This window comes from Pagrus major, chromosome 24 (genome assembly GCF_040436345.1).
Source record: "Pagrus major chromosome 24, Pma_NU_1.0".
In the NCBI taxonomy this organism is placed as follows: Eukaryota; Metazoa; Chordata; class Actinopteri; order Spariformes; family Sparidae; genus Pagrus; species Pagrus major.
In genome coordinates this window covers 473,726-498,392 of record NC_133238.1, presented here as the reverse complement: position 1 = coordinate 498,392, position 24,667 = coordinate 473,726, and the positions used below count along the sequence as shown (strand labels likewise).

At 41.1% G+C, this 24,667-nt stretch overlaps 2 long non-coding RNA genes and 1 pseudogene across 12 annotated transcripts; all 3 read left to right on the top strand.

The window, feature by feature from the left end:
- Window positions 1-24,096, top strand: part of LOC140992417 (uncharacterized) — a 28,733-nt pseudogene extending 4,637 nt beyond the window's left edge.
- Window positions 648-7,324, top strand: LOC140991980 (uncharacterized). 10 transcript variants are annotated; one of them, XR_012177992.1, is made up of 11 exons: window positions 648-1,918; window positions 2,013-2,180; window positions 2,599-2,974; window positions 3,089-3,657; window positions 4,018-4,077; window positions 4,328-4,429; window positions 4,650-4,797; window positions 4,922-5,019; window positions 5,621-5,765; window positions 5,899-6,019; window positions 6,483-7,324. It is a non-coding gene; the product is annotated as an uncharacterized lncRNA (long non-coding RNA). The 10 variants fall into 10 exon arrangements; XR_012177990.1 differs by lacking the exon at window positions 4,328-4,429 and having other exon boundaries at window positions 649-1,278; window positions 1,888-1,918; XR_012177989.1 differs by lacking the exon at window positions 4,328-4,429 and having other exon boundaries at window positions 651-1,918; window positions 3,089-3,326; window positions 3,580-3,657.
- On the top strand, window positions 17,763-19,639 carry LOC140992166 (uncharacterized). 2 transcript variants are annotated; one of them, XR_012178006.1, is made up of 3 exons: window positions 17,783-18,373; window positions 18,464-18,544; window positions 19,286-19,639. It is a non-coding gene; the product is annotated as an uncharacterized lncRNA (long non-coding RNA). The 2 variants fall into 2 exon arrangements; XR_012178005.1 differs by having other exon boundaries at window positions 17,763-18,544.
- Window positions 24,097-24,667: the final 571 nt, after the last annotated feature.

The following is a 24,667-nucleotide window of genomic DNA, read 5'->3' as shown; positions in this document are numbered from 1 at the left end:
AAAACTATAATAACCTTGACACACAGTCACTCCATTCTTCATTGTTTGAGTTGCTCTGTGAATGGCAATAAATTTAGTTATTTTTTAAAGTAATTCTGGGACTTTATTTTTCCTTACTGTTTCGTACTTCGTGTAGGTCTTAAATTTAGTTCAAAAAGGTCTTAAAGTCTTAAATTTGACTTGTTCAAACCTGCAGAAACCCTGTTATATGCTTATGTGATCAACAGCTGAATCAAGACTTCCTTCTGCTGTTTGGAGCTGAAACAGCCTCCAAGATGCTTGAGAAGTGGGACACAACTTTCAGGCCCACGGTTATCAATGAGGCCAGACACCTGACTCAGTCAATTGAGGTGTGCCGACTTCTAAAAACTACTGAGAAACTGACAGAGAACGATGACACCAGTAAGCTAATCGCTATGATGGATTTTTATTCCTAACAGCAAGTGCTGGTTACTTTGTGCATTCCAACTTGATACTAATGGCTTGTTTCACCTCATTATCCTCCTGATAGCCTGGGACAGTGACATGGCTTCTCTGCTGCTCCTTCTCCATCTCCTGCCACCCACAGCTGGACAGAAGAGGACCAAGATGAGCCCCAGTGATGCAGTGGACAAAATGTTGCACTTTCACAAGGTATGCATGTCTTTTTTTTTTTTTTTTTATCCAATTAGCTAGTATTTTATATGTATTAACTCAATTTGAAATGACTTGGAAAGGCATAGTCAAACAAGAGGACTAAACTGAACGTCTTCATGTTGGCTACAATTCCTCAACAGCGAGGACTTCTTTGGGACACACACACACACACAGATGCGCACACACACAGACAGACACATATGGAGAGAATTTTGTTCCTTTATTATTCAATCAAATAGAATAGATTTGAAACCAAAAAAGAGATTTGAGAGCAAAAGAGAGTAAGTGGCAATCAAAAAAATTTTTTTGAGATCGAAACAGAACAGGTTGCAATTGAAAAAAAATATGAGAGAGCATATTTCTTCAACTTCAATCAAAACTAGTGTTTGTAAGTAAAAACATACGACCATTTTGCTTATAAATCAGTCCTCTTTGCTTTCAAGTTAAAAACCTTTGCTTGCAAATCAGTCCTCTTTGCTTGCAAGTTCTAAAGTTTTGCTTGCGAATTCAACTGCACTTGATGGGCGGGGCCTACGCTGGTGGATGAGAGAAGAGTTTCTATTAGTTGGTTTGACCTGGCTCCAGCGCCAGCTACGCCTTCCGCATTACACCCACCTCTCCCTTGTGCTGTGCTGCTTGGAAGTAAGTTGATAGCCTGTTGCTCTTGAAACGTTTCCCATAAGTAATGAATTGCGCTATATATCGTTGGCTACAGCCTGCCGTACGTTCACAACAACAACAACACAAGTAATGAATTATAATGCCCTGCTGCTGCAAGCACACTAATTAGCAGCAACATGGTTGTCTCTGCTAGTCACGGCCTGAGCAGAGTAGCCTAATGAGTGAGTGAATTACAGGGAGGCGTATACAACGTAGGGCTGTGATTTAAACATTTAGTGTTGCATGGTACTTGCGGTGCCAAAACGTCACGGTTCCTACACAACAGTACTACCGCTGAACGCGGTGCCAGTTTCCACTGTGTAGGGCTGCCGCTACTCCTCCCAGCTCCCATTCTCACTACAGCTGTTCTAATGTCAACAAACACACGTGGCGAATAATTTAACAAATTCATGCACATTACCAAACTCAGATTTATGTGTCTGTAATATTATGGAATGGATCTACAGATTCATTGGGAACACTACATTGATCTTCATTCGCTGTTGTTTTTTATTTACCATGACTTTTATTGTTATGCAATGTTACATAAATACTGTCAAAATAATACGTCCGTTTTTCTTTTAATGCCAGAATGGAAAACCAACAGCAGTCACAAGCTAGGGTAAGTCATTGCTTAATTTGTTTCTGTACAGCCTAAGTGACAGTAATGCATTGTACTGTAATTTACTGATGTCCTTTTACCAATGTCCATACAGAATGAGGGATACATGTGAAATCCCTTTCCAGTATGATGCACGTGAAGCCACAGAGACGGCCAGACACCTCCTGTCTCTGATTTCAAGGGCGATGCCGGATGAAAGTCAGGGACATGGACAGGGACAGGGACAGAGTCAGCGACTCTCAGTCCAGACTGAAATGGCCAGGTAGACAGTTTTGCACCCATGTAAATTGACCACCTAAATGTGTCATGTAAATGAACATTTTCACGTTACATGTATTTTATCAGGATCAGTCTCTTCTCTTCATGTGGAGAGAACATGACCAAGTTAGGCTTTTAACACTGTACATTTTTACTACTTTTTCTACATTGTTTCTACTGTAGACATTATATTGTACCTGCAATTTCACCATTAATGGTATGGGATTATTCAGGTAAAATAAATTACATTACTCTGGCTCTGCCATGATGGTAGCGCAATGATGGAGCTGCTGATTTAGGTTGTGTGGTTTAATTTGTTTATCTGTATTATTTTCTCTGGTACTTGGATGTGGTGCATGTGGCTTGACAGTCGGCTTACTTTAAGTTGGAATTAATAACATTATTTTTCTACAATCACACAGGTCTTTCCCTGGATTCTTCCGAGGCAAGAAAAGAGCACTCCCCAGAGGTCAAATGCCTACAGCCAAGGCTGTGAAGATATGGAAGCCGTTCGATGTTTCCTTTTTTTTACTTGGATCTAATGTGGAAGTAACTCCAAACCCCAGGGAGGAGTTAACTTTTATGTAAGCTGGCCTGGGGAAGAGGACTATGTCAGTAGATTCTGACATATCACATGTTGAGGTATTATGCATGTTGAAGCAAGTACATTGCCTAATTGCCCGTGTCATCAAGGGTTCTGTGCAATGCCTTTCATATACCTCAAAAAATATTTGGTGGTGAAGACATTCCCCAGGATGACACAGCTCTAGGACAGGTGGCTCCTTTCTAAAGCAGCAGGTACATAATTACTGTACTGAAAATGCAACTTCTTTTATGTTTGCTGTGTTAATACTGCAGAAAAACATGAATACATCATGGTTTATGTCCTTATATTGTTTGTCATTTTAATAGGTAGAAATGGAAGGAGGAAACTTTCAGTTTTTCCTTTAGAGGCTGAGGGCTACACTGGGGCCGTATTAAGAAGTGCTTCAGGGGGAGGGAAGTTTGTCCTGTTTATTGTTCCTCTTCAGGACGAACTTGACCTTACACCTCTCCCTGCTAGTGCTCCTGAGTTTGCCCTCATGCCAAAGGCTAGCTGCAAGGATTGCAACACAATGATTGTGTAGTGCAGTGTTGCCCTGAAACACAGGTGAAATGTCTTACTGTTAATTATCAAAGTTAGTACAAGTTTAATATGTGTGTATATTGACTGTTTGAGCCATCTTTAAGCTGTGAACCAAATATAGCTTATCTTGTAACAAATATGAAGTCTGTTGAATAGACTGAATGACAGTGGCACAGTAGTCTGCTAAAAGTTACTGTTGAAAGTTTTTAACACCCCTAGTTTAGCTCTGACATAATATTAAAGAGCTGTTATTGCATCTGTTTTGTTTTACATCTAGGATGAAGATTTGATCTTTGTTGACCAATCTACATCTGGATCTGCCTCATCAACCTGTGAAGACCACAGCCATCAACAAGTAGAGCACTTTTTTTTTTTTTTTACTGTACTACTGTCACTGTTTTACTGTTTTGATGATAAGAGTTTGCCTGTAGCTTTTTGCTCAGGTTGTTAATTCATATGCCTGCATGCAGGAAGATGAGGTCCAATGCCCTATTTGCAAGAGGTTCATGCAAGTTTTTGTGGATGCAGGTCATTGTTTTTGGTCGTCTGACATTTTTTTCCTACTCTGTAGATTCATTTATAAGTTTGTATGTGTCATGTGAAATGTTGCATTTATTATTTTTTGAGACTTAGAAGGCCAGATGTCTGGTTTGTACACTAATTTTGACAGCATATTATCTGTGAAGATCAATAATGATTGCCTTTATTGTTATAGTCCTGAGGACAGAGCCTGTAAAGGAGACACACTTCAGGCTGATTTGGATCTTATCTCATGGTATTATTATTATTATTTATTTTTATTTTTTTATATAATGCTTTTATATGTGCTTAAAAACATATGTCCCAATATCTGTCTTATATCGAGATTTGATATATTCTTACAGTGAGGAGGATGTCATCATCATCTCCTACACAGAATAACAGAGCAGTTAATTAAATAGTCACATGACTGGAATAATCAGACACGTTCCTCTGTACTTGTTTGACAGTCTCCAAGATTTGACTTGCTTTGTTCTGGATTATAGCAATGGTGGCTGGGATAGAAAAAAAAGACTTTTTGAAGGTGATGGTGAAAAGGGAAAGATGCCCAAATACTTGCTCAATGACCTGGATGATGAGCTCTTCAGGTGCATATATATGTATATATATACATATATATATATATATATATATATATATATATATATATATATATATATATATATATATATATATATATATATACACATATATACATATATATATATATACACATATATATATATACATACATACATACATATGATTCTGATTGTGAAACTTCCCCTTGTACTTACGTTGTTTAAACCATCCTGTTCTTGTTTGTAGGGCTGCAGGGGAAATTTTTGCAGTGAGCATAGCACAAGGAGGACCAGCACCACGGTACTTGCAAAAATGGTGTTACAACTTCCTTGTTTCTGGCAATCTTTCTGCTGATGATGTCTGTGATACCACTCACTCACCACTGATACAAGCGGTAAGTTGACTTTTTTTTTCAGACATTGTACCCATTTAATATTGTCTTAAAGTGCTTCACACATACTACTTAATACTGAAAAGAATAAATGTATAATTTAATGTTTTGGGTGTGATTATTTAAGATTGAATAAGCAGATGACATGACAGCCCACATCCAAGACATCGTGGACTGTGGCTACACAGGGAAAATAGACATGGAGCACAAAGACAGCATACTGAGGTAAATACTGCTGTTTTTGTAACACATTGCAGTGTGACCCCAGATTGCCATGTGTAGTTTGTTTTCCCCTCAATAAATGTGAGAATAATGGCAAAGGCTTTCCAAAAGTCTTTTCCAAGGTGCTCTTTGGCTTGAATGTGAAATCTTTTTGACCATTTGAGTAAAGCCAAATGATCTTGAGGCACTATGCTCCTGTTAAAATGTTGAAAGTTTGTTTTGTGTTAATATAGGAATACAAGGAAATAGTATTGCCTGCATATAGTAGCAAAGCCTTTTTCATGGCGTTATTCTTGAGCTTGCTGCCATAACATCAGTGGTGGAACGTAACTAAAATTTACCTTTCATCAAGTACTGCACTTCAGTACAATTTGAAGGTACTTGTACTTCCCCTAAGTATTTCCATTTTTATGATGATTTAATATTGTACTTTATATTCTTTAACTACAAAAAGCTGATAATACTTATTTACTTTTACTGTAGTAGGGGTTTTCGTGCAGGATCTTTTCTTGTAATAGTGTTTTTACATTGCTGTATTCGCACCTTCCCACCATTTCAGTGCTACACCTAGGCAATAGTGTGAAGTTAATTTTTCTGTATTCAGGACAATTTGACTTCATGTGACGACAAAACGCATGCCCATACTCCAACAACTACGTGAGGGCCTGAAAGTGTATAACCTCATCAAAGTGATACAGACAAGGCCAGAAGTGTGTCACAGCCTCTTCATCGCTGGAGACAATGATTTGGTATGCTATTGTACAGTATAGCTTCGAGGTTTTTACAAGTTGTACTACATGGTATTTCCTTAGCTTACCCCTTGCTTCTTAAGCGGGTAATTATCAGGGAATCACAGATTACCTTTTTTTTTTTTTAATCTAGGTGGACTCACATTACATCCTTTCCCATCTGTCCCTGAACTTCAGCTCAAGTGGTTCAAGTAAGCTTGTGAAAGAACGGAAAATCTTGGAGTACTTTCAGGACTTCCTTCTTGAACTTGAAGGTATGTACAACCTTCAATTTAAAGTAAGTAGTAGAATGCCATATCACCCCCATCTTGTTTTCTCTGCACTGGCTTCCAGTTTATTTCAGGATTCATTTTAAAATATTGGTTATCACCTATCAGGCCATTCATGGACAAGCTCCCACTTACATTTCTGAACTCTTGAAAGATTTACCCTCTAAACATCCCATACTTTTGCACTTATTTACTTAGCCAAACTGTTTTTTGCTGAGAAGATAGCTCACAGATGTTTACCTTTTTAACTAGTAGTGCAGTTTAGAATAAAGAAAAATCACAAGTACCACACTAATTTTCCTCCAGGCCTGCTGTTAACAAAAAATTACATGAGCATTTACAGCAAACCAACCCAGGCTGCTGAAAAACGCTGAGCAATTCACCAAATTGTTGGCATATAAAATGACTGAACAGATTTCTTACGACTTAAGCTTTTTGTCTTTTCAAGATGCACACCCTGATCGTACAGAAGATACCCTGACTGTATCCTCAGTCATGCAGTGGATGACGGGTCAAGCCCACAGACATCTGCTTTTAGCGGAGCGGCAGAAATTCAGTATCACTGTGAAGTTTAATCATGAATGTATGAATGACATGCCGACTCATAGTATTTGCTTTCCAACTGTCGGTGCTTGCACTGACACTATCACATTTCCAGTCGCCCACATCAAAGACTATGAGTCCTTCAAAACACTACTGCAAACTGCAATCAAATGGTGCAGGATTTGACAGAGTGTGATGTGGTTTGTTAAAACTGTTGAGAATTTATTTGTGAAGAATAAATAAGTTAATTCAAGTTAATGTGTAAGTTAACGTTAATATTGATGTTACTGTAGTACCCCCCCCCCCCCCCCCCCCCCCCAAGTACCCTCTCTATCATCCAGTCTCTGTCCCAAATGCCTGTTTTTGCATTATGTAACTGTTTTAGATTGTGTACTACTATTGTTTTTTCCATACTGCTCTTTAATTCGCAGTACAGCTGAATTAGAAGCAACCAACTACTTCTCATACAGAAGTTACCTGGTTGCTTCTCATTCAGTTGTACTGCAAATTAAAGAACCATAAGAGATTCAGTTGTACTGTTAATTGAATTAATACTGTACTGTGACCAATGTTATGGATACTAAAAGTTGTTCCATTTTAGCATTCAAGTCTACCTCCACTGAAATATGTTTTTGTTAATGTGGATGATGTATCCACTCAAATCTGTATTTGTTTTTATGTGGATGAGAAATCAAAGTTACTTGACTGCTTCTCTTTCATATTAAAATATTTCAGCTGACAAATAAACAGGAGGCTTTTATTGCGTCAATTTAACAGGAATGGAAATGTGTTTATTGTTTTGCCTTTTGGCAGAGCTTTGGCAGTGCTACTATTTAATTTTCAATATAACAAGCTACAAAGAATAACATCAGGATATATTTGTAACTATTCAGTGGATCAGCTAAAACAGTGTAGGAAGACAGAAACGCACAAATGGCCACAATGAAATTTGAGTTATCCTGACTGACTTCTGTTACAATCCACATCATACTCACACAATGTTGGTGGGTGTTCTGGTTGCTGGATTTGTGGTGGAAACAACACATTGGGACAGCACAGATTACTATAAAGAGTAAAACATCTAGCTTTTGATACTAAGCTAGAACAACTAATTATGATAGGTTGAGAAGATCCCATGCACATTGTGGGACACCATGCCAGACTAGATGCATCATATATGTACAAAAAGAAAAAATGTAGGACAGAGCAAGAACACGGAGTGCAGTCAGTTGTGTGAAAGCAGCTGGTGTAGTTTGGTCCCCGAAGCTTGAATTGAAAAGACAGTTTTACACAGACGGTCACAGGTTAGTCATCACATCTTGTGCCATGGAGTTCAGAGACATAAAGTGAGAGTGGAGGAATATATATCGATCTATCTATTTAAGACTGTCACTGTCAAAGTGCTATTTCAAGGGCACGCAGGTAGATGTCCCGACCAAAGGATGAGGACTCTGTGGTGGGGTTTACTTGCTGCTGCAGTGTGGCAAGTCTTTCTTGTGACAGTGGGCACTGTATGTCTGGAACAACAATTCCTTGCTCAGTGTTTTCTTGTGTGGGTTCTTCCTCTGCTTGCTGGATCTGGAATGACAAATACAAGCCATCCATGAATTAGACATTTATTACTGGCAAAGAGAATGATCTTCTTGTACACACATATAGATCAGAGATCACAAGTCTTTATGCCCTGTTAATGACAATGATGTTTTTACATTTTGTTTTTATTCCCCATTCTGACAAATTTCGAAGGTTATCTTCCCATTACTGTATAGTACTGTATAAATACCTCTGCCAGGTCTGGTTCTGGCACTGGTGCCTGCAGCATCCCAATGTTACATAGCTGATTTGGTGAAAGATTTCCTTCTGTGCGCAATGGATGACAGTTCCAGCTTTCTGTGAAATGCTGCAAGTCAGCTCTCAGTCGCGGTATGAAGACATACCCCACACAGAAGAGGTGCACTGCATTTGACAGGTCGATAAATCCCTCTTCCTCCAAACTGTGGAGCAGATTATAATACTGACATGTTACACTCCAAACGTCTCTCCACAGGCGTTCCACCCTAGAAACAAGCGACAAGGGGATACAGATGAGACAACACTATGTGAGGCTTTGCACTGAATTAAAACCTGAAAACAACTATGAAATATTTAATAGATTTAATAACCTGATACATTTTATTACAATGAACATCATTTTCATCTTACGTTTTAGAACAAAGTAAAACTGGCATTGGATTTTTTGGAATATCACAGGTTTTCATCAGGTGTTTTTTTGTTTGTTTGTTTTTTACCCCAACAGGCTGACTTCTATGTATTCTAATTCTAAAACAGGTGAGCTCTGGTTATCAGTTACCTCTGGTTGTGGACACTTTTCCCAGCGATAAAGCTGCCACAACCCGTTCCTCGCACACTAAACATGCATCTAGCAATGTCTAGGTTTTCTACCCCTTGATCACCTCTTATTCTGAAAGACAGACAAGATACAAAATAATACATTTTTAATGTGTTGGAAATCAGGACAGTTTAATTTATGAAAGAAATATTCATAACATTAACTTAAAGGGGAATTGTCGTTTTTTACAACCTGGACCTTATTTCTAGCATAAAATACGATCATTTACTCACCCAGATAACTTTGGTGTCATTTGGAGTCGTTCGGATGAAATTAGATCCACCGGAGCGCCGCGTATATCCATATAATGCGAGTGATTGGGGCACTGAAGCGCAGCCTCTATATAACGCATTATCTGCCGCGAAAATAGTTCATTTCACCAATATTTTGTTATGATACGCTAGTGCTATTCCCCTCTGAGTCCGGGGTCGCCTGTTATCAACATCCGGGGTCTGTAGGTTGACCTACTAACCTCTGACTCCACTTGAGTATTCGGGTCCATTCTCAGCGCAACTAGCCAGAGCTTGAGGAAGTCCAGGTTGCGGAGAGGAAGCCTGTGGAAGCTGAACTTCGTCCAATTGGTCATTTTGTTCAGACAATTTGGAAATACGCAGTAACGAACCATAGCAGTGCCAAATTGCAGCTAAACGAGCCGACCGCCGCAGACTGGGGCTGTGTCCAAATTCAGGGGCTGCAGCCTTCAAGGCCGCGGCCTTAGCGGTCCACGAAGGCCACGGCCTTCGGAGAGACCTTGAAGGCTACATCCACCGTTGTTAAATGGGACGGTCTAGCCTTCGGAGTATTTCCTGGTTGCGTCACCAGGTGTTCATGCATTAAAGTCTGTTTTGGTTCAAATCTATCAAACGTGTACATTTATTTGTGTGTGTACAATGTGTCAAATCTGAATTGAATTATCAACATTACAAAATAAACATGAACCCATTGGTGAATAACAACTATGTTTACCATAGCATTACCAGCTTCACGTATTTTAACTGAAAGTTAAACTTTGGAGGTTTTATAGTCTCTTGAAGTTTAACATATCTGGCGTTGGATGTTCAAATGAGTAAAAACCGAGTATAAACCCATTACTTAAATTTAAATGTCATGTCTGCGCCACTTGATGTCGCCATTTTCTCTTGCTTCCTCTTCTGTTTCGGGACTGAGCAGCGGTGCGCAAAGGATCTTGGGATATGTGAGGCCGCGAAGGATAGTAGCGGTGCGTCCTCCTAAACGAGGGTGGGGAAGGCTGCATTTGTGGGCTGCATGTGGCGCAGCCTTCGAATTTGGACAGCCTTCGCGCAGCGTTGTGACGTAATTGGCCTTCAAATGCGCCCTTCCTGGGCTGCAGCCCCTGAATTTGGACCATGGATCTATAATAAGACCTGGATATGACGACGCCTCTCAGCAGACACGCCGATTTTTCCCAGTGGCCACTCGTGGTATTGCAACAAAAAATCCCATGGGGCCCAGAAAGCATTTTTCCCATAAGCCGTAATAGTAAAAGAGAAGCCTGTAAAACTGTTCTCAGGACACCTCCAGCTGTAACCACTGTTAATTGCTAATCTTTGTATTCCATATTTTTAAGTCATGGACTTTTAAACCGTCAAAAAGTTTTCTAAAGGCCAGAAAAGCCCCCCCAAAGTCTCATTTTCCATGGTGACGTCACAGCTGTGTGCGTGCACTCCCAAGCGCGGTCCCGCTGTGTCTCGGGAGCGAGGATGCCTGTTGGCTTAATGACGGCTCTGAACGGGGCTAAACGTGGTCGGAAAAGTGAATTAAACGACTCCAGGGTGAGTTTTTTTTCGAGACAGAGTTGTGATACAAGTTTCATATTTTAAACGGCATGTATTTTTAAATGCAATTCTAAAGGTATTTTGGCGTTAAATTAGTGATGGGATTTTCGGCTCCTTTGCGAGATCCGGCTCTAACGGCTCTTCTTGATGTGGAGAGCCGGCTCTTTCGGCTCCCAAACGGCTCACATACGCATTTTTTTACATTATTAATTAATTAATAGTGTAAACCTAATTTTACGTCATTTTGTTTCATTATTGACATTGTTAAGCACTTATATGAGTAAAAATGCAGCACAACAATGCTTTATGAATAAAACTTTTATTTAAACCAATTCAATTATCACAAAATAGCACCACTTCCATAAAAATAACTTAAAAAATAAATAGTTAAATATAAATAGGGCCTAGAAACACCCACCACAATACAAAAAAGTAGGCTGTCAAAGCAGCTTCATAACAGAAAAGGTGCCCCAATACAAATATTAAATACAGTGCTATTAAATTAAAGTATAAAACTATTAACATGTCACAACGTGAACAACACCAGTTTTGAACCACTATAGAGTTAAGGAACTTACTGTATCACTCAAAGACTTACAGATTGGCGTTCAGAAATACCAGGTGTCTAAGCTTGGCCGGGCTGATCCTATTCCTTCTCTCTGTGATGATCTGTCCAGTCTTGGAGAAGATTCTCTCTGATGGCACGGATGTTGCCACTATGCACAATCTGTGTGCCATTACGTGGGAGAGATATGGATAGATTGGTGCCTTTTTCTCCCACCAGCTCAGTGGGTCGGCACTGCACGGGAAAAGAGGCTCCTCAAGGTAGGACCTCACCTCGAGAATGGAATCAGCCGTGGGATTCCGGATTGCAGTGTCCCCGCTTGCCCGCTCCTCAAAAAACTTCCAAACAGCTGATGCTTGGTGCTCGTCCGGCTCAGGTGCTGCTGCTCCCTCCTCTCCCCCATGGCCCCCTTGCAGGTGGGATGACTGCCCATGCCTCGATGCTGCTGTTGTGATTCTTTGAAGGGCTTCATCGATGGCTCTGTTGTCATTGAAGGCCACCTTTTTGAAGCGGGGGTCGAGGATGGTGCATTCTGACAGAACGGCATTGTATTCCATCCGGTGGAATTTTTTGTCCATGCTGGCACAGAGGGAGTCCACCAGCTCCTTCACATCCTCTGAGGTGACTCTGCTTTGTTGGCCTGCTGTAACTTGCTGGAGTCCCCTGCACAGGATCAGCATCTTGGAGGCAGTGACATACCTGAAAAAAGAAGCATCAAAATATTACTTATATTTGATATGATTGATTTATATCATACTTAGCAATATTATTTTAAGCATCACTTCTAAATTGATTTACATAGGCTATAATTCTTTTTATTTTGCAGCCTAATATTATTTTCAGTCACTTCTAAAACTGTCAAAAAATATTGCACAAAAAAATACAATGATAATAACATCCTAATAAAGTTTAATAGATGTCATATTAATATTATAGCAAAGTTCAATGAGATGATGTTTGAAATTGAACACTGTACCTCTCTGCGCTGATCTCGACTGTGACCTGGTCAAAGGGCTCCAGGACACTGCAGGCCTCTTGCAGGGCCCCCCACTCCTCCTGGCTGAGAGGAGCCACAGGGGCATTGATGACGGCCAGTGTTGCAATAACTGCATCCTTCGATTCCAGCATTCGCTGGATCATGTGGAATGTTGAGTTCCAGCGAGTGACACACTCCTGTTTGAGCTTCAGCTCCGTCATGGACATCTGCTGCTGGGTTGCTTTCAATTTTTGGGTTGCTGCTGTGCTCCTGTGGAAAAATTCCACTATGGCCTTTACTTTATCCACAGTGGGCTTCATAGCCCTCAGAGCATTCCTGACGAACAGATTTATGGTGTGAGCTAGGCATGGATGGTGTGTCCATTTCAACAGCTGAATGGCTCTGGTTATATTGGCTGCATTATCTGTCACACAGCACACAACTTTGCTCTCCACCCCCCACTCTTTTGCCACTCGGTGGAGCTCTGCAGCCAGGTTTTCGGAAGTGTGTCTGTCACTGAACTCAAAGCAGTCCAGCAAACATGATACCATCTTGTAATTTTCTATGAAATGGCAGGTGACAGACATGAATGATGTGGTGGTGCGGGATGTCCAGCAGTCAGTTGTCAAACATACAGCTGAGGCTCTATTCACCTTTTCTTGCAGGGAGGTCCGTACATCGTCGTATAGGTCTGGGATGAATTTCTGTGTGAGGGTTTTTCGGCTGGGGATGGCATACATAGGATTGAGGGCGTGGCAGAAATTCCTAAATCCAACATCCTCAACGATGGCAAAGGGTTGGAAATCTCTGGCTACCATCTTGGCCAACTCCAGGTCAATTGCTCTCTGTCTTGCTGGAGTTAATGATTTCTGGAGGAACTGCTTCATGGAGCTCTGGGTTGTGGATGCAGGAGGGTGGGCTGCAGGCTGGGATGTAGAGATGGTGGCAGTTGTTGCTGATGCTGAGGGAGTAGTTGTTCTGGTACCTGAGAAAGCTGCAGCTGTTGCACTTGTGCTGTCAGAAGGTTGTGATGATTCATTTTCTGTCCTCGACTCCTCCATCACCACTGCTGGATGCATTAGCCGCAGGTGTCTGTGCATATTATTTGTGGAACCTGCACGATAGGAGCAGGTCGATTTGCAGTGTCTGCACTCTGCCCTGTTTGGGTCAGATGTTGTATTAAAATGAGTCCAGATTTTACTGCGTTTTCTATCACCACTCATTTTCACACCTATATTCAATTGTCACTGACTTCTTGTGTGTGCCTCTTCTTGGCCGCTCAGAGTGACTGACTGCAGTGCACCTGTGACGACGAATGCTATAGAGCTTGGCCAATTGCCTGGGGTTAAACAAAAAAAAGTGGAGATAAACTTTTTTTCAGTGTTTTCCCGCTACATTGTTAATTGAAAGCTGTTTGTGATTGGACAGATGTGTGGCGCACACGCTTGACACGAGGGCAGTGGAGACAGCCAGGCACCAACGGAGGCAAAAAACCGGTGCAAGATTTTTTTCAGTGTTTTCCCCGTCACTTTCTTAATTGAAAACTGATTGTGATTGGTCAGATGTGTGGAGCACACGCTTGACATGAAGGCAGTGGAGACAGCAAGGCACCAACGGAGGGGAAAAAAACTCCCCGCTCTAGCACAGGCAGCAGAACAAGACGTCGGAGAGGGAGAGAGAGAGTGAGAGACTCAGAGCGAGAAGGAGGAGGGGAGGGGGAGGGGAGAGAGAGCAAGGAGGCACCGCAGGGTAAAAAAACGACGTGGGAAACAACAGAGCACACGCACAGTACAGGGAAGTGGAGAGACAGCGATATACTGAAGAAAAAAAAACGGCTCCCAACAAACGGCTCTCATTGGAGAACCGGTTCTAATCGTTCACGGCAAAGAGCCAGCTCTTTGAACCGGCTCGTTCGTGAACGACACATCACTACGTTAAATTACCCGCTTAATGACATTTTCACTTACTGCCAGTGCCACTGCTGTGTAAAAGTCAAGTTATTTACCTGCATGTGATAGTTTCGGTGATGTGTCACCAGGGTCTCGGTCTCACCTTGACTGATGTTCAATATCCTTTTCATCCTATCATAACGACCTTTTATTACGGTTTGAACCGTCTCAGTCTGATGACCTGGAATTATGCAATGTGCAGCAGAGCATACTGATGATGATGCAAGTATAAACTACAACGCAATAAATAATAAAGATGAATAAAATATAAAAATATAAAATTAATTAATTAAGAAATGCACATTTTACTTACATAATGTCAAAGCATTCTCTATTTAAAGAAAGTAAGAAACAACAGTCAACATGCAGTTACACATGTTTTACTCTCACTCGGCTCTTACAAACTATTCTCAGTTTTGCAGACTGTAATCACAAATTAAACAATTTTTACTTGGGACAGATTTGATTGAGCCTTGGAAATATTTTACACTTATTTTTTATACATATATGCACAATCAACTTAACAATGCACATGAATAAAGGCACTTGCACTTCGGTAGAGATATTTGCACTTTATTGGATTCGCACACAACATTGTTTACACATCACACCAGCTCCGCCTGAAAGGGAGACAGTCAGGATCCTGGACATGGTGGATCACTTTGTTAGTATTTGGTGGAACATGTGCCATAATTACTGTGGCTTACATGTGTAGAATATAGTGCCATAAGTGTGTGCATGTAGTTGAGTCATTGTGTACAGTATGAAACACTAAACTGTCCTCTGTGCTCCAGGGTTTTTGCCAGAAGGCTTCCCCGGGGGCCAGACGCCTCTTTATATCGGTGAGAGATGTCTTGTGTAGATGGTGGAAAGCTTAATCTTTGTTTGGAGTAAGAGTGGGTGTATTAAAATATTGCATGGGGGTTAGGAGTTAGCAGTGTGTTAAAGGCTGAATATGGAGAGTGAAGAGAAAAAACACCACCTATTGACCAGAGATGGGAGTCACAGCAACAGATAAAGTGATTCCTGCAGTCGGTTGCCAGGCCCGTTGCTAAGGACGCCACTCTGGTCAGAGTAGCACAGAGAATAACTATGCAGGGTATTTACCTTGTGTTTCATTTTTACCTTCATTAAACAGCTTCAGACTAATTGTGATGGTAGATGTGGTAAATGACTTGTAACTTGTTACAGGGAGAGTGGAGGCTCCTTCCGTATCGTGGCTAAAAACCAACCCTGCGATCAGCCTCGGGACCGGGCGGTGACAGTCGCTCTGGCCACAGGCTCAGCTCCCATCTCTGTGGCACCGTGAGTCCGCGACACAAACGCGCCCCGTAACATGTGATCTGTTGTTTATGACAGATCAGACTACACAAATACACACAACATGTATATGATAATCCATCGATCCACCGACTGACTTCACTGAAAACAAATGCATACGACCGGGAGGAGGGTGAGGAAAACAGCGGAGAACAACGTTTTATCCTTACTTAAAAAAAATAAAACAACACAAATTAACCACGTATAGTCTATAACCATGACTTTGAGAACATCACCGGCTGATGTGACCTATAAATCCATCATTTGATTGTGTAGATTTTTCATTACCGGTCAAACTCATCCACAAGCACTCATGAGCGCGCAGCGCTTGTTCAGAACGCGGTTTGCTCGTTCTCATACGGTGGCCGTGAAGTGCAAAACACAACGGCAAATCAGACAACAACGGCAAAAGAGAAAACACAACACAAAAAGAGAAAACACAACACAAAAAGAGAAAACACAACGGCAAAAGAGAAAACACAACCCCAAAAGAGAAAACACAACACAAAGAGAGAAAACACAACACAAAAAGAGAAAACACAACACAAAAAGAGAAAACACAACACAAAAAGAGAAAACACAACGGCAAAAGAGAAAACACAACACAAAAAGAGAAAACACAACACAAAAAGAGAAAACACAACACAAAAAGAGAAAACACAACGGCAAAAGAGAAAACACAACACAAAAAGAGAAAACACAACACAAAAAGAGAAAACACAACAACATTAACCAAACCGGAAAAGGTAGGAACCCTTGGGCGACATGAATCGTCGCTGATTGGACTGGTCCGTCCTTTGAACCGGAAGGACATGGTTTACATGTTTTCAAAACAAGAGCGCTGCCAGTGACGACGTACACACTGCTATTAAAGAATATTTTGATGACGAGACCAAATCACCGCGACGATCAGCCCTCCTGACCGAGACTCAGTGAACTTTCCCCCCAGAAAACAGCCTCTTTCCCCCCGAGTGAAATAGTCAGACGTCCTGTTGACTGATGGTGATTATGTAATTTAGAGAAAAACGTAACTTTGTCACTTTCCAGGATGTTTGGTGGGTCGGGATCTCAATCACAACACATTATAACGGCATCCATATGATTATAATCAGTCAGCGGGTACATGTTTAGATTAACAGGAGGACACCGGGAAACACCTTGAAAAAAACACATACGTCATCGTCATGACGTGTACCGTCACACCTCCTTTGGAGCCGCAGCGCCGGCTTTCTGTGTGAATTATACTCCGGTTCGTCTTTTACGCCGGAGCTGCTTGGTTCTGTGTGAACAACCAACGGCGGAGAATTGGCGAACCACTGCTGCGGTGATAATCCGGCGTCTCTGTGTGATTTCAGAGCTTCCCCGCTGGACACCCTCGAGTGGCCTCACCCGCTCGTTTGGGCTGAAAATAGGAAAACAAACACCAGTTTTCAATGTTTGGTGCATACAGAAAAACGAAATATTGACTCGTATTTTCGTTTTTCGTTTGCCACATTAAATAGAATTGCATGATCAGATGATACACGGACCCATATCCATGTCCTGCATCAAAATATTCTTTAATAGCAGTGTGTACGTCGTCACTGGCAGCGCTCTTGTTTTGAAAACATGTAAACCATGTCCTTCCGGTTCAAAGGACGGACCAGTCCAATCAGCGACGATTCATGTCGCCCGAGGGTTCCTACCTTTTCCGGTTTGGTTAATGTTGTTGTGTTTTCTCTTTCTGTGTTGTGTTTTCTCTTTTTGTGTTGTGTTTTCTCTTTTTGTGTTGTGTTTTCTCTTTTGCCGTTGTGTTTTCTCTTTTTGTGTTGTGTTTTCTCTTTTTGTGTTGTGTTTTCTCTTTTTGTGTTGTGTTTTCTCTCTTTGTGTTGTGTTTTCTCTTTTGCCGTTGTTGTCTGATTTGCCGTTGTGTTTTGCACTTCACGGCCACCGTATTCTCATTGCCCCAGGGCATGATGGGAGGCCCCAGAGCATCATGGGGGGTGACTCAACTGCGCATGCTCTATGGGCCCCATAACGCGGAAGTAAACCCGGAAGTCAGAAACTTTTTCGGCGTATGCGCCAGGCGAGCAACTCCGTTGAAATCAACGGCCGCCATTTTTGGTCTGGTATCCATTAATAATAGATCCATGATTTGGACACGGCCTGGCTGTGCTGTGGCTGCGTGCGGCGCTCAGAGATGACATCATCCAGGTCAGAGGTTAGTAGGTCAACCTACAGACCCCGGATGTTGATAACAGGCAACCCCGGACTCAGAGGGGAATAGCACTAGCGTATCATAACAAAATATTGGTGAAATGAACTAGTTTCGCAGCAGATAATGCGTTATATAGAGGCTGCGCTTCGGTGCCCCGATCACTCGCATTATATGGATATACGCGGCGCTCCTGTAGCCAGGTGTAAAAAAACACTCAGCTATAACAAAAGGAAGAGAGACTGTATATTTTCTTATATTATCTTTAATTGTAATGTTCAGTCGCTGAAGTGTTAATTTTCCCATTGCAATTAAATGCACCACACAGTTCACGTAGCCCCACGTGGGGGTACCTAGTCTCAGCAGCCAATCAGAGGCTACGCAAGCCACGCTCAGCCTGTCCTCTCGAAGCAAAGTGCAAAGCGCGCTATTTTTCCCAGTCACTTCCGACTTCAGCCAGAGAAACGAGGGCTGCTGCATGTAAAAGAGGAGAGAAAACAGGGGGAAAACCCAGAGTTTACCTGTGAAAAAGGAAAAAAAAAGAGTGGAGCACTTACCCACTGGAGTCCGGAGCTGAGTGACGGAGCAAAGGAGAGGAGTTGCGTCGGTAAGACGAGTCAATTATCCGATAAAAAAAAAACAGCTTGTTGACGCTTACCATCGTCGTCGATGCTAATGCTAGCTCTGTGCCTAATAGGCTAACCACTTGCCTTTCATCTGGAGAGCTGCTACGAAGTCCGACACCGGCGTGCTTCGCCTTGATACACACAGAGCAACGGTGAGAGATGTGCATTTTAGCTGCTCTGGTGCTGTTTTCCCCTTTTATCCCTTGTTTATGCAAGTGCTAAGAGAAAGCATTGGTGATATTAAGGTTATGAGAGTGAACTGAAGTGAAAAATGGTGCAATATTTCTGAACATGTTTACATTGTGGTTATCATTTCATGTTGATGTGAATATATTTAAAGGGGAAGTGTTTACATTTTCTTAATGCCAATTTGAAAGGAAAATGAGTCGTTTCATATGTTGTGATGAATGTTACAATATTTTATTTATGTTACTTCAACTGAGCTTAAAGTTACAAGAGGGTCATTTTTGGTGCATTTCTCTTTCATGAATAGGCCTATATAGTGTAAGAGTAAATTGAGCACACCTCTTTAATACCTCTAAGTCTTTACTCAGAATGTGTACTGTTATTTTATTTGCACATGGTTCTGATATGCTTGTGATACATGATATTTTGAATGTTAATGGTTACTTACCGTAGCTATTATTGAAACCCTGTTCACACGAACAGCAGGTAAATATGTGAGCACTTTAATGTTTAGTTCTCATAAATGATACTTAAGATTTAAGACTGAATGTTGTACAACTAAAACAAAGATTTGAAATTTGAATAGAAATAAAATAATATTCATGTCAGAATTAGATGTAAAGAAGTGCATCTTTTGACAGAATATCCCTAATGATGCATCTGAGAACGAATGGTGTTGAATGGAAATTTTCTGACCCTGTCTATAGGTCAGGTTTTTTTGGAGGACTGAATGTGGTTCAGGACACACTTCCTGCTGAAACCGATGGCGAGCTAAGTACCCTGAAGAAAGTTCAGCACCGAGGAGATCCACGTACACAACTATTCACACAAACATTACACACTGACATTACACTACACGACCAAAGTGCCTTACTTTGATCCTGGGAATCAGATGAACTGCAGTGACTCAAACACACAAACCTGAACAACTTTTTATTTTGTTTATGGCCCCAACGGAGATTTTTTTATTTTCTAGTGTGCACACTACTTTCTTATTTTTCTAAATGTTTGGGTAATTTTGGATCCTGTTAAAAATTATAAGAGTGACTACTCAACTGTTATTCTCGTGTCTGTCTCTTTATTGTTGCTCATACTGTGGCTCCTGTCGAATTTAGTATCTTCTGATTCTGGTCCAGCTTCCATTATTAATTTAATTGGTTATTATACTGTAATTCACTTTTATAATCTTTAAAATTGGTTACACTCCACTGGATCTAATTTCGTCCGAACGACTCCAAATGACACCAAAGTTATCTGGGTGAGTAAATGATCGTATTTTATGCTTGAAATAAGGTCCAGGTTGTAAAAAACGACAATTCCCCTTTAATAATTTGCAGTGAGATTGAACATGAAATGCCTGTGTTTTGCAGAATAGAAGAAAATAATGTTGTTAAGCCAAACTCCCAATACAACAGTGTAAAAATACTGAATTTCAAGTAGAAGTTCTCTGTAGAAAAATGCTACAGTTAAAGTCCATAATTATTATCAGCTCACTGTATTGTGGTAAAAGTAGTGTTTTGATCCCTCTGACTGATACATTATTATGTATGACATATTTAGATTTTTAATAGTGAAGCATTAGTGTTGGAACAGCATGTTAAGGTTTTAGCTACTGGAGGTGGAAATTGTTTACACTTTATATGCACTAATTTTAGTCCAGTTGTTTACAACCTAAGTCCCATGCCACGCCAAAAGGCTAGCAGAGAAATTTGAGGGGTGGTGAGGTGATTAATGGGAGAGGAATTACTTTTTTTCTCTAACCTTTGACTTTAGGTGAAATATTTGATTATTTAAACATTTATTGACATGAAACCATGAAAGAAGTTTAGAATGAAAAATCATTTGCGGAGCTGTTAGCAACTCAGACATCAGAAATGTAACCCTGAATACATGAGACAGAAAGGTTTCATATTTAACCATCAAATGTAGCGGGTTAGAAAGTATTACATATTATGTATTACATATATGTAATGTGGTGGAGTGGAACTACAAATTAACATAAAATGGAAATGCACTCGAGAACTACAAGTACCTCAAAAATAGACTTTAATTAGACATTGAGTAAAATAACATTGAACTGATGAGGAATAGTGATCAGTCAGTCACTCCAGCTGTTTGGAACATGGATTATTATTTTTCAGTTTACTACTGCTAACATTGTGTGTTGACAACAAAATCTTGTCACATTTCTTCTGAACAACTGCACTTACCTTGATGGCCATCCACATTTCTGAACTCCATCCATGAAGAATTGCAAAGCTGTCTCTGCTTTGTTGTTTCCTGCTGTGTCCAGATAAAATATCTGTAACAAAGTGTGTGTAGTGGTTCATGTAGTGGTTCAAAACAAAAAATGGTGAACAAGGTTGTGAAAAAAGATTACCTTCCTCGAGAAGCCATCAATTGCTCCATAAATCACAATGTTGTACCTACCAAAAAGTTGATTGTTAGTTGTATGAGCCATTTCCGTGTGACTGCGTGTCTGTATGGGGCCAGTAGGTGTCCTCAGCGCACCACGAAAGGGGAGTCTACATAGGTGGGAGTTATTGTTCCGGGGTCAGGGGTCAGGTGCTGCAAAGGGGAAGAGCACACAGTTTTCGACCGCTCTGTCATGCTGCGGCAGGCGAGTCGCATCGGTAATGGTGCATGGACTTTGTTCACACTAGAAGATGTTTTGGTGAGAAAAATAAACCATGATCGCAAATTAACCGATTCCGAAGTCGTCTGTGTCTCGCAGTGTTCGGCAAACGCGTCAACCTAAGTTCAGCCCTCTATGCAGCCCCTCAGTGGCTTTAAGCACTAGGTTTAGCCTCTACATTAGTCATCACTGATATTACAAGTGAGTGACATCAATTCACAATTGATTAGAAGAAGTTCAGTAGGCAAAAACACACTGGATTAACTTGTGATTTGTGTCGATGTGGACAAGTGACAGAGGAGCAGGAATGGAGTACGTCCGTCTTGCAATGCAAGACAGTTGGACCATTCGAGCTACTACTCCTGCACCATTCACACGCTGCAAAGAACTTTTTACTCTTCTCCATGGAATCCGGTAACCCATTGATCTAAGGGATCCTTTGACTAGCCTGTAGCCAGCATGGGGCAATCTTGCTTTCACTGACCTAACCTTTAAATCTAGAATATGATCAGGGATGTCTGAATACCCTTCTCTGACAGAGAGGTTATGCTCTTGCATTCGTCTGTAAAGGGTAGATCTTGAAATCCCATGGAGATTCGCAAGAGATGTCAGTGGTAACTCTGTACCAAGAAGATTCAGCAGCGTTTGTCTGTCTATGTTGAGGCGGGGTCGCCCCACACTCCCACTCCATTCAACAACAGCCACATCATCAAACAGTGGAGGGGCCGTACTGTAGGGCTGAACAATTTTAGGAAAAGATCTAATTGCGATTTTTCTGGCAGATATTGCGATTTCGATTTGATTCATGATTTCCTTCAAATCAAGCTTCAGTGCAATATTCACAATGTACAGTAACATTAAAACATTAAATGCTATTACTCTAATGCAAGGATGAAAACTAAAGTTAAAAATTGCTTCCAACTGTGGTGCCAGCTGTGGTGCCAGTTTCCACTGTGTAGCGGCAGCCCGCTACACAGTGGAAACTGGCACCGCGTTCAGCGGTAGTTTAGTATTCCACGGTAGTACTGTTGTGTAGGAACTGTGACGTTTTGGCACCGCAAGTACCATGCAACAATAAATGTTTAAATCACAGCCCTATGTTGTATACGCCTCCCTGTAATTCACTCACTCATTAGGTTACTCTGCTCAGGCCGTGACTAGCAGAGACAACCATGTTGCTGCTAATCAGTGTACTTGCAGCAGCAGGGCGTTATAATTCATTACTTGTGTTGTTGTTGTTGTGAACGTACGGCAGGCTGTAGCCAACAATATATAGTGCAATTCATTACTTATGGGAAATGTTTCAAGAGCAACAGGCTATCAACTTACTTCCAAGCAGCACAGCACAAGGGAGAAGTGGGTGTAATGCGGAAGGCGTAGCTGGCGCTGGAGCCAGGTCAAACCAACCAATAGAAACTCTTCTCTCATCTACCAGCGTAGGCCCCGCCATCAAGTGCAGTTGAATTCGCAAGCAAAACTTTAGAACTTGCAAGGGAAGAGGACTGATTTGCAAACAAAACTTTATAGCTCGCAAGCAAAGGTTTTTAACTTGAAAGCAAATAGGACTGATTTATAATCAAAATGGTCGTATGTTTTTACTTACAAACACTAGGTTTGATTGAAGTTGAAGAAATATGCTCTCTCACATTTTTTTTTTCAATTGCAACCTGTTCTGTTTCGATCTCAAAAAAAAAAAATTTGATTGCCACTTACTCTCTTTTGCTCTCAAATCTCTTTTTTGGTTTCAAATCTATTCTATTTGATTGAATAATAAAGGAACAAAATTCTCTCCATAGACACACACACACAGTTTGTCATGGCTTGTTTAACAACTCAACTTTTCTGGTGTACAGACCCAAGTGAGCAGTTGAAAACTTGATAGTGTAATGTGTTGATGTTACCCTGTTTTTAGTAGAGATGGGATTTATGGCTCTTTGAGGGGAGCTGGATCTTGGTGAGCCGTTCCCTTCAAAGAGCCGTTCAAAAAACTGGCTCATTTGACTGATTTTTATATTTATTAAGTTTTAAGAAGCCAGCCTGGTGGTAACTCATTTTATCTTGGAGATAATCACTGGGAGGTATGATGGGGTGAGATTTGGAACAAAATAATACAAAATTAGATATCCCACCAATATCTGAGTTTGAATTATTCTGAAATATTGATTATCACGACACACGAGAGACTGACTGTCCTCCTCCTAATTAAGACCGCTGCAGCTGCTCTGCTCTCCGAGGCAGGGGCAGTCACGTGTTTCTGTTTTTTGTTTTTTGTTTTTTTACGCAAAGGCAGCATGCACAACTTAGGTGGCGTCATGCTACATTTGCATATCTAATAAGCACCGTGCAGCTGGGCTGCACTCCTCCCCATGTAACTTTTTTTTCCCTCCTGTTCTCTGTCCCACTCAGGGGAGGAGCAAAGGAGGAGCTTTTGTGTGCATCTGCGTGAAACACACAGTGATAAAAAAAAAAAAGAACGGTTCCCAGCTGCGACTCGGTTCCCATCGTTCATGTTAACGAGCCGTTCAAAGAATCGGTTCGTTCGTGAACGTCGCAACACTAGTTTTTAGTCATGCTGCAGCTTGGATGAACACCTTCGGAGAAGAGATGGTAGACAACCATACATCCTTGCTGTTGGTCGAACCAGGAACAGGATTGACACTTTCTACATTGTTGTGGACAAACAGCTCAACCCCTGCCAAGCCACTAGCTCGTTGGGTGCATTTGACGAACTGTTTAAATCCCACTACGTGTTCAACCTGTCGTACGAATGAGTACCTGGGCCAGCTCTTCACCTTCGTGCAAACAACAGTTTTCAATATTGATGTCATAACAACAAATGAGTCTCCCAGAGTTTGTGAGTTTCGTGCTAAAGTCTTCAACTAAAGTACTTAAATGTTTAAGTGTTTCATTTGTCAAGCTGTGCATGTTCCCTGTCAGTCCTTGATCTCTCATCTAAGACTTGATCACAGTTTTTATCTTAGCACCAGGTTAAAGTTAGTTTGTGCACAAGATCGTTGTAGGTGTCAGTTTTCAACATATTCAGGTTTCAAAAAACATTTAATTTGTTCTCATGAGAAGGATTCTCGTCAAAGTGGAGATGCAGCAAGGCCAGAGTCATTTCAAACTAATTTCCACATGCCCCAAGATACTTCAGAAGTTGCTGGAACAAGTGCCATGCAGAACCCAGAGTCCAAGTGTTTTGAGGACAATGGATCAGGTCAAAGGAACAAAGAAAATACAGAAAATATTTGTGCTTCAATTATTGCTAAACTACAAGGAAGTGGCATAGCAAATAGTGTTGTTTCATCAGTTGTTGGTGATTTGGAAGAACTTGCTAGTGGACTGCACACTCAGGTTAAGCAGCGAGTACTGTCTGCTGTGCCTAAAGATAATCCTGTAAGAGCTACATTGGAAAAAGTTCTGGAGACTTTTGAAAACCCATTTGTTAACTTCA